Raw genomic sequence first — 13,416 nt, forward strand, 5'->3', positions numbered from 1 at the left:
TTGCAGATCTGCTGAAGAAGGGACAGCCCTTCACCTTCCAGGAGCTCTGGGATAAATATCAGATCCAGGATCTCCATTTATTTAAATACTTGCAAATTAGGCATTTTCTCTTTTTGCTTTCCCAGAATGCCAAATTCCCCACACTAACCAAATTCGAATCCCTTTGTATCAAGGGCAGCTACCAGAAGGGGTTGATCTCCGAGATCTACAGGGGGTTGGAGTTGACAGCGGATCTCCCAACCCATAAATATATGCAAAAGTGGTCCGCGGACTTAAACCTGACAATTGACACAGACGACTGGAAGGTTTGGGAATCGGCAACTAAAACCTCTATTTTTACAATCATCAAAGAAAACATATATAAAATCCTATTCCAGTGGTACCTGACCCCGACTAGGCTGAGCCAGATTTTCCCCGGCACTCCTGACCTGTGCTGGAGGGGATGTGGTCAAAAGGGAGACATGGCCCACATTTGGTGGTCATGTCCAGAGATCCAGAGATACTGGTCCATGAATCAAAAGTTAATACATGAGACCACGGGACTAAAGATCCCCTTAGACCCTCTGACCTTCGTGTTCGGCAAATCTATTGAAAACATCCCCACGCCAATGGGCACACTGATCTCTTCGATTCTCACAGCGCCACATGCTCGGCCGCAGTGGCCTGGAAGCAAATAAAAGCCCCAACTAGAGGCACAGTTGTCAAAAGGATCAACACAGTCATGACAATGGAGAGACTCACAGCGATGCTCCATAAAAAACTGCAATTCCAAAAATCTTGGGAACCGTGGCAGAAGTCCTGACCCACGGGGCTGACCTAGGTCCAAGCCTCTAGGGTCTCCCTCTCCCTCCTCCCCCTTCTCCCCCTCCCACCTCTCCCTGTCCATCTGTCTGTTCCCCCCACCCTCTTTGTTATATGTTAAAATGTTCAAATGTTTATTGGAAACTCTCTGTACCAATTTCAGTCATGTGCTCATGACAACTCTGTATCCTTGGTTATATATTTCCAATAAAAAAAGAAGAGTGAAAAAAAATGTATTATACCTGACTGATTTAACCCCCTCACTCCCAATACGAGTTGGGGTTAAAGTATATGCATGACACTGATATATTTGCCCTTGGCCCAGCCTTTTTAATCACCATTTTGCAGGCTGCTCCCTGCCTGCAGTAATAGAAATAAATGCAAGGTGTGCTATAATGTTTTTAGGCACAAGATGGCTGTCGTGGGAGAGGGGGTTTGGCCCGGTATTAAAGGGGTTACACCCCATTTTGCCACCCCCTGCCCTCACCTGGGAGGCAAGGGGTTAACTGGACTGAGGTCCAGTACTGTGTTTATGCCCCTGCTTCAGCACCAAATGTGTATGCCCCTGTGAATATGAATTTTCCCCATTCCAGTGTCTGCACCAACACCTACACTGGGATCCAGTCGTGAGGGAAAGGGTTAATGTTAATTTAGTGATTATAGCCCTTTGTTCTTTTTTTGCTCCATTTTGCAGTCTCTCCATTGGTCGCCATTGCATCTCCATGTAATCCTATGAGGATTCTGGCGATTTGGGCTCGATATCTTAGAAGACCTGCAGGTGGCGCCTGAGATGAGGAGCGGCGTTTCCCCATTGAAAGTCAATGGAACAATGTGTTTCAATGGGGATTCCTCGACTCAGACCTCCAGGAACGGGTTGGCAGCCATCCAAACCGCAGACCGCAAAAGCGGAAACGTTATCTTGAAAAGAGCTTTGATCAAACCCCGGTCAAGTTCAGGTTCGATTGGCGTGGGAAACTTAGGTTCTAGGGCACCCCAGAATAAAATTATTTTTGCCCCTAGATCCTAGGAAACCCCTCCCTCGACCCCAACCAGGTCCGACAATCAATGACCCCGGTAAAGGGTCGCGCTCGCTACGAGGGTCGCACCATTGACTAATGGCGGAGGTAAAAGCCACGAGGTAAAAACGGCTAAGTCAGAATGAGTAGAAACATGGAACCCATAACTCCGGTTCTGTTCAACCTAGTAGGCTGAGATTTTGTCACCATGTAGTCATAGCTCAGGCATAACTGCATGGCAAATACCGACCCTCTCGGAGCAACAGAACGGAGTCAGGGTAATTGTAAAGTTTGGGTTTCTGCCATTGACTTGTAAGGCAGAAAAAAGTCACTTTTGTAAATGTGCTTTTAAAACTATATTTGTGTAACTCCAGTCCAGTGGGTCGCAGCGAGTTGAAACTTGGCCACCATGGAGAGGCCCCTCCGGCATGAGGGTCTGGCAAGTTTCAGCCCGCTCGGCCCAGCCGAATGGATTATTTTAATATAACAAACAGTATTAGACAGCACACAAAACTCTGTATAAAAAGTGAAATAATAGGTGCAAAACGGGAACAAGGAGGACCCTGATTCCTCCTAAATAATCAATAAACCACAAATGTTCCCAGCACTCAAACGGAAAGAACAGATAGTAAATGGATTAGCCAAAAGTAAGTATTTAATGGTACACGAATGATGCAAAAAATGGTCAAACAAGGACCAAAAAAGAAAGCACTATGTGCTAGGGCAGGGACAAGGACAGGAAAGGGGAAAGGGAGAGGGGAGAGGGAAAGAAAAGGGAAAACACAGGGAGTTAAAAGTCCAGGGCAAGGGGGGCAACGTCACGTTTTGGGGTATAGGAACCCCTTCTACAGGCCCGTTCCCAGGTAGACCGTAGTCACCTGGTACTTCCCTAACCCCTGCAACAATGTCCCTTGGAGACACAGTGACAAGCTATCACTGAATATCCCAACAGAATGAAGGTAGGCTGTGAGGCACAAGACTCAGACCAACTAACCCTAAGTGAGTAACAGGAAAACTGGATGATAAGGGTCTGAACCTAAAAGGTATATATCAACACTATAAAGGCTAAGTAGCAGTGGAGTTAGCTGGCAAAGCAAGGTGCTAAAGGGTTAATGCCCCGTGCTGGAGAGCCTATGGAGACAAGGAATATACAGACCTCGCATAAGACAAGATAAAGGCAGAGAGACCAATGCAAACGCACCCACATACAGGGAGAAAGAACATACTTTGAGTCCAGTAAATGCAGGAAATGTCCAATTGTAAAAAACAGGTCGTGGCAGCAAACTCCTCCTTGTGCAGGCAGCCCAGCAGTGTGCAGATGGTGATGTCTGAGAGCTTTAAAGCGGCGTGGCCTGATGACGTCACGGCCGGCAGGCAATGCTCATGAGATACAGCTCCCCAATGCACAGGCACTCCTTGGGGCGGAGCTAACACATAGAATGTGTCAGAGGTAGTGTCAGAGGTTGTAAAGCAGCCACATCAATGCCAGCAAGAGACCAGGAGATGCACCAACGCCGGAGGAGATCTTCTCCATGCAGCAGCAGCCCACCAGGGGCCCAGACAGAGATATATAGCACAAAGGGAAGATAGCAAATACAAAGGGTTAAACATGTATGTCACAGTTTAATAATAAAGGTATATGCCCTAGCTATATATAATGTCCCAAGTAGTGACAGGCAACTAATAATGTACAGCAGGGTAAGTAACCAGGACAGAGAATGACATGATGTGGTAGAGGTGGAGGAGACTAAGGTGCCAAGGGTAGATCACAGCACACAATGATGGACACAGAGGGAGGCAACATGTTCCAGCGGAGGACACCATAGAACCAATCGATTGAGAGATCTGTGAACCAAAGAGAGGGAGTTAGATGCAGCAGGCAGTCGTGTGGCAAAACCAGACACATGAACTAAGGTGACAGACACCCAGTGAACGGCATTAGAGCAATAGTGTTAATGTATATTTTGGTAGGGGTCCTATGTTTATATGTTTAAGAATATATGCTCCATTTTTGTCAGCTCAGGTACAATGTGTATAGCTGTAGGGAAAAAATATGGGAACTCTGTTTTAACACAGAGACCAGAAGTCACTTCTAAGACAGTTGCTCCCTGCTGAGATCAAGCCCCATATATTCTGTTGGACCGGAATCCTAAAATATTCAAACTGTCCTGTCAGCAACGTACGATAGCCACGGCAACTGAGGGTTAGCTCAAAGGAATATGGCATTGTTAAGGATAACTATACCAATGACAGCTGGGCTGGGGGGTAACTGAAAGGAATATGGCATTGTTAAGGACAACTGACTTCTGTTAAGTGTACATGGCAACTTAGCAACCTGAATGAATTACATATATGTGACAACGCCCCGAAAGGGCTATAAGAACTGATGCATATGCCCATTAAAGCAGACCAGTGAATGAGAACGATACCTCGTGTTTCCGAATTATTCACTTGTCTCCAGACGTCTGTCCAGCTTTCCTGTCCAGCACATTGAACCTGAAAGGGACCTCCCCGGAGGCAGCCCCGAGTCCACCGGGTAGACCTGCAACCGTATGGCGGAAAGCAGACCATATTTTCAAATAGCTTAGAGAAAGCAGCTCAAATCCAGATCCTTTTAATGCCTTGTGGTGTCATGGTACCCAAATGTCAGATCCACTGTGTCTCGTTGCGCTGCAAGTGCATCTTGGTATTCCCACCACGCCTGCTCCTGGTGTGCCCATCTATGACCTGGAAACGGAGCTGACTGGGGTTGTAAAATTGTGAGCCACCGGAGCGTCAGGATCCTGACTGCGGATCGCCACCTTGTGCTGTCGGATCCTATCCTTGACACACTGCGTAGTCTCCCCCACATACCCCATCCCACACGGACATTTGATAAGGTAGATCACATTTCTGGACAAACATGTATAGAAACCCTTGATCTGATAGGTACAGTCTGTTTGAGGGTGCGTAAATCTATCCCCCTCCTGTATGCTGTCTCACTGGCTGCAGCTGCAGCACCGAAAGCAACCTTATTGGAGGGTACAGAGAAAATTTTGGGATGTACTCGTGCTCCCTAAATCAGCCTTCACCAGTCTATCTCAGATTTGGTCTCTGTCAGATCTTTCTGAATGTACTCTATTGTACAGATAATGAGATCCAGGGAGCATTAATTGAGTATACCCTCCCATTTTTCTTTATACTCAGTATTATCAGAAAAAAGTGTTGGTCTGAGTTTGCAACGTAGCCCCCTGGGGACACGTTTTAGATGGAAGTATTTCGCCAAGGTGGTGGCGTGCAGCTCTAGACTAATCTTATGTTTGAGAATTTTCTCTAGATCTTTATGTGCATCTATCGGGTTATCAGCTGATAGAAAGTCACGTGCCCCAGTACATAGAGTAGCAATACAGCTGCGGCCCCTTTTATTCTCCAACATCTCTGAATTTTTTCGGGGATTTTTTCCGAATGCCACGCACTTCAACGCACTTCACCACGTTCATGCCGCATTCTGACCGCATTCATACCGCATTCATGTTGCATTCACACCCGCGGTTGATGTGTTTATTGATAATGGTTCGGATTTAATTGGTTGCAATTCTTCGTGTATCCGCCAGATGGCAGATATTCATGAATTGTAATGCGCATGCGCTTCAGTAATGTGTCGACTTGCAGATGTTTAAAAGAAGTGTCTGGTGTTCTATTGTCCTGTGAGTTCCGAGATGAGTGCACAACTGCAGTCCGTGTTCCAAAAACCCGACAGAACGTACGCTTATTTAATATGGGCCGCGATCAATGCAACAGATGATAAGATGGCAACAGTTGGTCAAATTTATCAGTATTTTATCGAAAACTATGAATTTTACAAATTTTCACCAGATGCTCATGTGTGGAAGCGTGCAATAAGGAAAAAGTTATGTATCGATCCGTGTTTTTTCCGTATTGATCCCGGTGTTATTGGAGGGTATTGGTGTGTATCACCGGATTTTTCCCGTATCTATGATCATGGAGACTTCAAAAGGCGAAAGGTCATGTTAAAACTAACTAAGAAACATCAGTCGCAGGCAAGCAATGCGCCAGCGCCAGCACCAGCTTCCAATAACGGTCCGACCATCAGTGAAAACCTGGTGACTGACAACCCTTGCCGTCTGTCCCCACCCGGATACCTGCAGCCTGAGACGGATTTCGCGTACAGATTCCAGCAAGCTTGAATGTACCTAAGCGATTTCCAGCCTCATCAGCTGACTACAGGTGTAGTAGTCCTGCTGCCACCTGTCAACTACGTGTATAATCAAGAATACGGGACTGGCAGTGGCTCGGCGCCAGCTGATTGGCAAAGTCTATGGTGAGTAATGTTGCCGTATTTTATTCTGTTTTTGAAATATCAATTCAATGCACAGTCAAGCGATTCTCCTGTAAGCAATATCTCCTGTAAGCAATATCATTGGCTGAGCAGCTTCTACAGTAGATACTGAACAATTGGTGGAAAACTAGGCGCATGCGCATTGGAACCTTCTTGAAACGCATATGCGTGTCATCACATCGACAGTAGGCGCATGCGCATGGGAACAGGAGACGCCCCCGAGAAAATTATTGGTGGGACTGACTGTGAGAACTTCTTTAGGGGACTGACTGACCATTACAGTAAAACTTGTTCTTTTGTTTTTCCTCAGAAAAGAAAACTTTGTCAACTCATGCGGAAAACGGCAAATGGAGGGATTTCGATGGATAATATCGCTTTGTGTTATAATGCCTGCACATTGCTGAATCGGATTTAAAAAACCACGTACCGGAGTCTACAGTTTAGTGGCCATTGTTATTGATTAGGATAGAATACTGTAACTGAGAGCTTCATAGAAAACCTGAAACAGTATGCTGTTGTTTTCAGACCGTATACAATACGTTTTTTATATATACTGTATAATAAACCCGAAAAATAAAAAGTATGCATTTATTCTACATGTATTTCGGTACATATGTGTATTCCATACCCGTACAGCATGTATTGTTTTAATACTCTTGTGATGTACAGTACTGAGCATGCCTACAGTATACTGTACAGTATGCCTGGACAGTACTGTACTGTATGTTCTAGAAGCACTGTATTTTGTTACAGTATAAAAGGAGACAATGGAACAATTTAAAACAAATCAACATTTTCTTTTATTGGTGGAGTAAGTACAAAAACATTTATTTACAAATACAATTTAAAAACATTTAAAGTGTACAGCAATTCAAAACATTAACAGGTGTATGGTTTACTGCTAGTGAAAACATTTATGTACAGAAAGTCAAAACATTTACAGTAGGATGGTGAACAGTACAGTCTGTCAGGCCTGCACAACTCCAGTCCTCGAGGGCCGCAAACAGGCCCGGTTTTATCCTGAAAACCGGGCCTGTTTGCGGCCCTCGAGGACTGAAATTGTGCAGGTCTTGTGTAAGTAAAAACATTTCTTTATTAATACAAGTTAAAACACGCAACATCTCCTTTATTAAAGTACAGAAAGTCAAAACATGTACAGCACAACAGTATGGTGTTAGTAAAAAAAATTATTTATTCATAAAATTTAAAACACGCAACATCTCCTTTATTAAAGTACAGAAAGTCAAAACATTTACAGTAGGATGGTGTACAGTACAGTCAGTCAGGCCTGCACAACTCCAGTCCTCGAGGGCCACAAACAGGCCTGTTTTTATCCTGAAAACCGGGCCTGTTTGTGGCCCTCGAGGACTGGAATTGTGCAGGTCTTATGTAAGTAAAAACATTTCTTTATTAATACAAGTTAAAACATTCAACAAGTCAAAAAATAAACAACAGTTGAACAGTCACGCAAATTCGATCCCCACCAGATTGTTCTTCCAGGGCCGATGCCTTGTATGGAGCAAAATTCCATTAATGGAGTCTCGAACGATTTTCATTAAAGGATCTGAAATTGAAAAATAGCGCCGCAATTCCTCCACAATAGTCCTCCTTACATTTTCAGGAAGCGCCCTTTTTTCGCGATTTCCTTCGTAGTTGACATTTCTGGCCCACCCGCAGTACGCCAAGTAGGACACTTGGTGCTTAAAAATTAACATGCCATACTTCTGGGGTAAACCAGCACTCATCAACCTATACTTCTCCCTGAGTGCCGGTGGCAGCTCGCACAGGATGATGTCGGGCACCGTATCGATGCAAGCATATGTAGGTTGGATTCTGGGAGCGGGTGTGCTTCTGGGAGTGGGTGTGCTTGAGGCGGCGGGCGAGGGTAGGTTGTCTGGGAGGAAGCTTGGTCGCCGTGTTGTCTTCTGGCGTGGTCTTGACGGGGTTGTCATGTTATCCTCCTCCTCAATGGCATAAATGTACACAAATTCTTCTGGTGGAGGGGGTGCGCTTGGTGTTGGAAGGCGGTCGAAGGTCCCATTCATCACATCCATGTCACCCTCCTGCTCCAGCGTCGGGGATACATGGGCATGAACACCAAGCAAATTATGTATCCCCGCTATGTCAGCCTCTATCTTCTCCATCCGTCGATCCATCTTCTCCATCCGTTGATCCATCTTCTGCATCCGTTGATCCATATTTAGCATGGTCTCTAAAAGAAGATCTATCTTTACCAGCACCGTAGAGTGTCAGGGGAGAGGGGGTTTGGCCCGGTATTAAAGGGGTTTCACCCCATTTGGCCACCCCCTGCTCTCACTTGGGAAGCAAGGGTTTAACTGGACTGCGGTCCAGTAATGTGTTTTTACCCTGCTTCAGCAACCAAATGTATATTCCCCTGTAAATGTGTATTGTCCCCATTCCAGTGTTTGCACCAACACATACACTGGGATTGATGCGGGAGGGAAAGGATTAATGTTAATTCAATGTGTATAGCCCTTTGTTCCATTTTCCCACCTTTTCAGGCTCCATTTTGCAGCTCTCCATAGGTCGCAATTGCAGCCCAATGCAACCTTATGGAGATTCCGGCGATTTGGGCCCGTTTCGGTAGAAGACCTGCAGGTGGCGCCCGAGAGGAGGAGCGGCGGTTCCCCATTGTAAGTCAATGGAGCCATTCATTTCAATGGGGATTCCTCGACGCCGACCTCCAGGAACGGGTTGGCAGACATCCAAACCGCAGACCGCACGAGCGGAAACATTATCTGAAAGAGAGCTTTGATCACACTGAGTTCAAGTTGAAACACAATTGGCGTGGGAAACTTAGGTTCTAGGGCACCCAGAAATAAAATTCGTTTTGCCCCTAGACCCTAGGAACCCCCACACTCGACCACCACCGGGTCCGGGAATGAGGGACCCCCGTATAGGGTCGCGCCATTGACTCTAATGGCGGAGCGGAGGTCACATTGAATCCTATGGCGGCGCCGGACCATGCATTTCCTATGGCGGCGCCGGCCATAATAATTCCAATGGGGGAAAAGCCGCGTGGCGTTAAAACAGCTAAGTCCAAAAGTGTAAAATGTGTAAGCCCATATCTCCGGTTCTGTGAGGACCAGAGGGCTGGGATTTGGGTCGCATGTAGTCACTGTTCCAGCATGACTGCATGGCGATTTCCAGCCCTCTCCGATTAACCAGACAGAGTATGGGCAAATGTGAAAAATTGTGGTTTTCCTATAGACTTCAATGGCGGAGTTGCTCCATTGAAAGTTTATAGCGGCGGAGCCCATTGACTTCAACGGCGAGTTGACCCATTGAAAGCCTATAGCGGCGGAGCCCGTTGATTTCAATGGGAAAGTGAAAAGCAGAGATTTATTTTAGTTAGAGCGGAGAATCCTGCATTAAAGTTAATAGGGGATTTAAACTTGTTTTTTGTATCTCCGGTTTTGGGGGTTGTGGAAGGCTGAAACTTGGCCACTATTACAAAGGTCTTCCGGCATGAGGACCTGGCAAATTTCAGCCCTCTCAGACCCACAGAACGGATTATTTTAATATGTGAAGATATTAAAGAGTGAATTGTATTTTGGGTCTGGTATAAAAACTCAGAGCCCATATGTTATGTTAATGCTCAGGGAGGGAGAAAAGTGGTCTACAATAAACCCCTGATCAAAGGCTCCCCCATCCTGCTTGTGTATGCTATCACAAAGGAAGGCAGGACGTGGGTACTTTATGATAAGTGTTGTGTTTCACATCTTGGGACAAAGGCTTTCCTGTCCAAACCAGACTTTAAGACGCCAGTCTTGTGGGAGGGGGGCTAAGGAAATAAGCCCCTGATTAGAATAATATCCACCCAGTGAGCAGGTATTACGGTGCCCCTCAGGTGAGGTGGCAAGGAGTGATTGGGTGCAGATAATTGTTCTCCAATGACTTGCACTCAATGCCAGAGTATAGGAGTGGAACTCCATATAAACGAGTGTAAGCTCTATGCTCAGGGTCTTCGTGTCTTTCGTGTCTTCGATTTTACCAACTACTTGATGCCTGATTGCTGTGTTAATTGCTAATCCTGTTCCTGATTACTTCATCACCCCAACCCCTAAGTAAGTGTTATTTCTTGTCTGTTATTTGTACTATCTTGTGTGTTCACCTTCTTTAAGGAATACATTTTCTTTATCATATCTAAGTCGTGTTCAGTTCAACCCAGTTATTTTGTGTATATTATATCCTATCACAATTTACCGTGACATAGAGTTCCCGGGGATATCCACACTTAACCCATTCAGCATGTGGTCTAACGAGCTGGTTCTTGTGCATGGCGTGCTATGGACTTGTGGGTGGATGGGTGCTACAGAGGATGATATGGGGGTTCCCTGGAGAGTCGGCAGCGTCATTGAAGAGGGATGGAGAAAGTGACCCATGGATTTCCGGGAGACCAGCGGCAGCGTCGTCAAAGAGCAGTGGAGAAGATGGGCTGTAGATTTCCGGGAGAGCGGCGGCAGCGTCGTGGACGAGTAGTGGAGAAGATGGGCTGTGGATTTCCGGGAGAGCAGCGGCAGAGTCGTCGAAGCGTAATCGAGGAAGTGGCCTGCGGGTTCGATGGGTTGGCTGCCATTTGTTTTGCCTTGAGTATACATCACTGAATTTCTTCTTGACATAATAAGGTTTACGTGTATTAAAACCCTTAGCCTTTGGGGTCAGCAGAAGGTTTTCATTATTAGCCTTAGCCTTTCACATAGGCCTTGGCTTGGAAACGGCTTCCGCCTTTCGCTTTTTTGGCACGACAGGCACGGCAGAAGAGAGTAGTTTCTTGCGTCCGTAGAATCGGGGTTGATCCATGGAAGCAGATGGCACAATGCAGTATCTGGACATGGGCAAGTTCAGATACAGATCATCGAGTGGGAGGCTATGCAAAGTGTGTAACCTTTAATGCACGGCGACAAGGTACAGGTGTTAAAAGTGGGCGTACTCTGTGAGTCATTAACGTATAAATACACCATCCATTTTGTGGATTCACTGCACATTGAATACACATCGACTAAACATCGAATATACATTCTAGTGCTTGTATTTCTTTCTACTCGCTGCAATGCCTGTGAAAAAGATTTCAAAGGATCTCAGCATGAGAATTAAGGAGATGTACACGAGCGGACAACGAATTGCAGATATCCAACGCTGGTTAGCTGCTTCTGGCCTCGTTGTGCCATCAACCACCGTGTGCTATCATGCACACGGAAAAACCAAACAACGCATGAGGACACCAATGGTAACTAACGCGTAAGTATATTTATATAACTATATAATACAGTATATCTATTATTGTTTATATTGCTGCATATTAATAGAACTATATAGTATAGATCTATCTAATTTTATAGTTATTTCGGTATATTTATATAACTACAGTATATAATACAGTATATCTATTATTGGTTATATTGCTGCATATTAATAGAACTATATAGTATAGATCTATCTAATCTTATAGTTATTTCAGTATATTTATATAACTATAGTATATAATACAGTATATCTATTATTGGTTATATTGCTGCAAATTAATTGAACTATATAGTATAGATCTATCTAATTTTATAGTTATTTTGGTATATTTATATAACTACAGTATATAATACAGTACATCTATTATTGGTTATATTGCTGCATATTCATTGAACTATATAGTATAGATATATCTAATTTTATACTATTTTTACTGTAAATGATGTGCTGTACTTGTGGCCTACTGCACTGTAACTTACCGGATTGTTGTTTTTCTGTACACTGTAGGGAGACAACTCTTCTGGTCGACAAAATAAGTGAAGAGAATGATGAGAAGAGTGCCTTAAGGGTCAAATACACTCTGCCGCAAAATCACAATCTCACTATATCCGAGACCAGCATAAAGACGGTGAGACGCAGAATTGGATAGAAATATGGACGTGTGAGGTTAGTACTGGGCAGTACAGGAGGTTAAAGTGTTGTTTAAGAAACTGTACTGTACCTATAAAATCATTTCTTGTCATTACAGAGCATACCCTATGATAAGGGACGTTAACAAGATCAAGAGAGTGGCCCAGGCATGGATCGACAGTGGAGAAACTTTCCAGGATTGCATCTTCACTGACGAGTCTACAGTATCGCTGGAGAGATTTGTCACCTTTGCATTCCACAAAAAAGGTCGCATATCTATGAAGCCGCGTCCAAAACATCCAGTGAAGATGCATATGGGGGGTGCCATCTCTAGGCGTGGATCAGGATGCATCGTCATCTTTGGAGGTAAAATAAGTCACACGCTTTTGCCTTATGCACTGTACTGTACTAGTGTGCAGTTTTTTCAGCACTTTTCTTGTTATAGGAATCATGAATAAAGCTTTTTTCCAAGAGCAAATTGTGCCTGAGATTGTGGAATACATCACACGTGAGTTCCCAGATGGTCACCATTTCTACCAGGACAACGATCCGAAGCACACCTCGTCAACAGCGCATATTCTTGAGCGCGGTATCAACTGGGTGAAGACGCCAGTGGATTAAGTGCGGTAACCGTGTCTCATTTTTTTCCCCACTGTTTTTACTGTGTACTGTATCTCTTTAACTAATTGTCCTTTTTTTTCCCCTCCAATGACAGATCGCCAGACTTCAATCCTATCGAAATGGTCTGGCATCAGCTGAAGGACCATATCTGAAAAGTCGTGAAACCCTCCAAAAAGGATGAGTTGGCGCAAGGCATAATGAGTTTTTGGAACGATGTACTCACCGTGGAACGGTGCAATAAATATATTGACCATATTGCGACTGTGTTGCCCATTGTGATCGCGCGTAATGGGCAAGCATCAGGAAGGTAGTATGGTCTGTAGTATAGTACTGTACTGTAGTATTGTAAGTACAGTATGATATAGGTAAGTATGGCACAGATTTTTTCTTGCCTGAGAGCAGCACTAGCCATCTGGTTACAAAGTATTTAACAGTAGTCACAGTATACAGTAGTTCCAGTATAGACTAGTTTGACAGTACTAACTGCATACTGTAGTCCAATATGGAGTCGCTATACAGTACACAATGCCATAATATGCACCTAACTGCACAATTTTTTTCTTTCCTGAGAGAGCAGCAGTAGCCATCTGGTTTCAAAGTATTTAACATTAGTTCCAGTATAGACTAGTTTGACAGTACTATACAGCACACAATGCCATAATACAGTATGCACATAACTGCACTAATTTTTAGTTTTCTTGTCTTTTCAGAAAAAAAAAAAGGATGGACTGGGCGAGAGGG

Source organism: Ascaphus truei, chromosome 1, assembly GCF_040206685.1.
Source record: "Ascaphus truei isolate aAscTru1 chromosome 1, aAscTru1.hap1, whole genome shotgun sequence".
Lineage (NCBI taxonomy): Eukaryota > Metazoa > Chordata > Amphibia > Anura > Ascaphidae > Ascaphus > Ascaphus truei.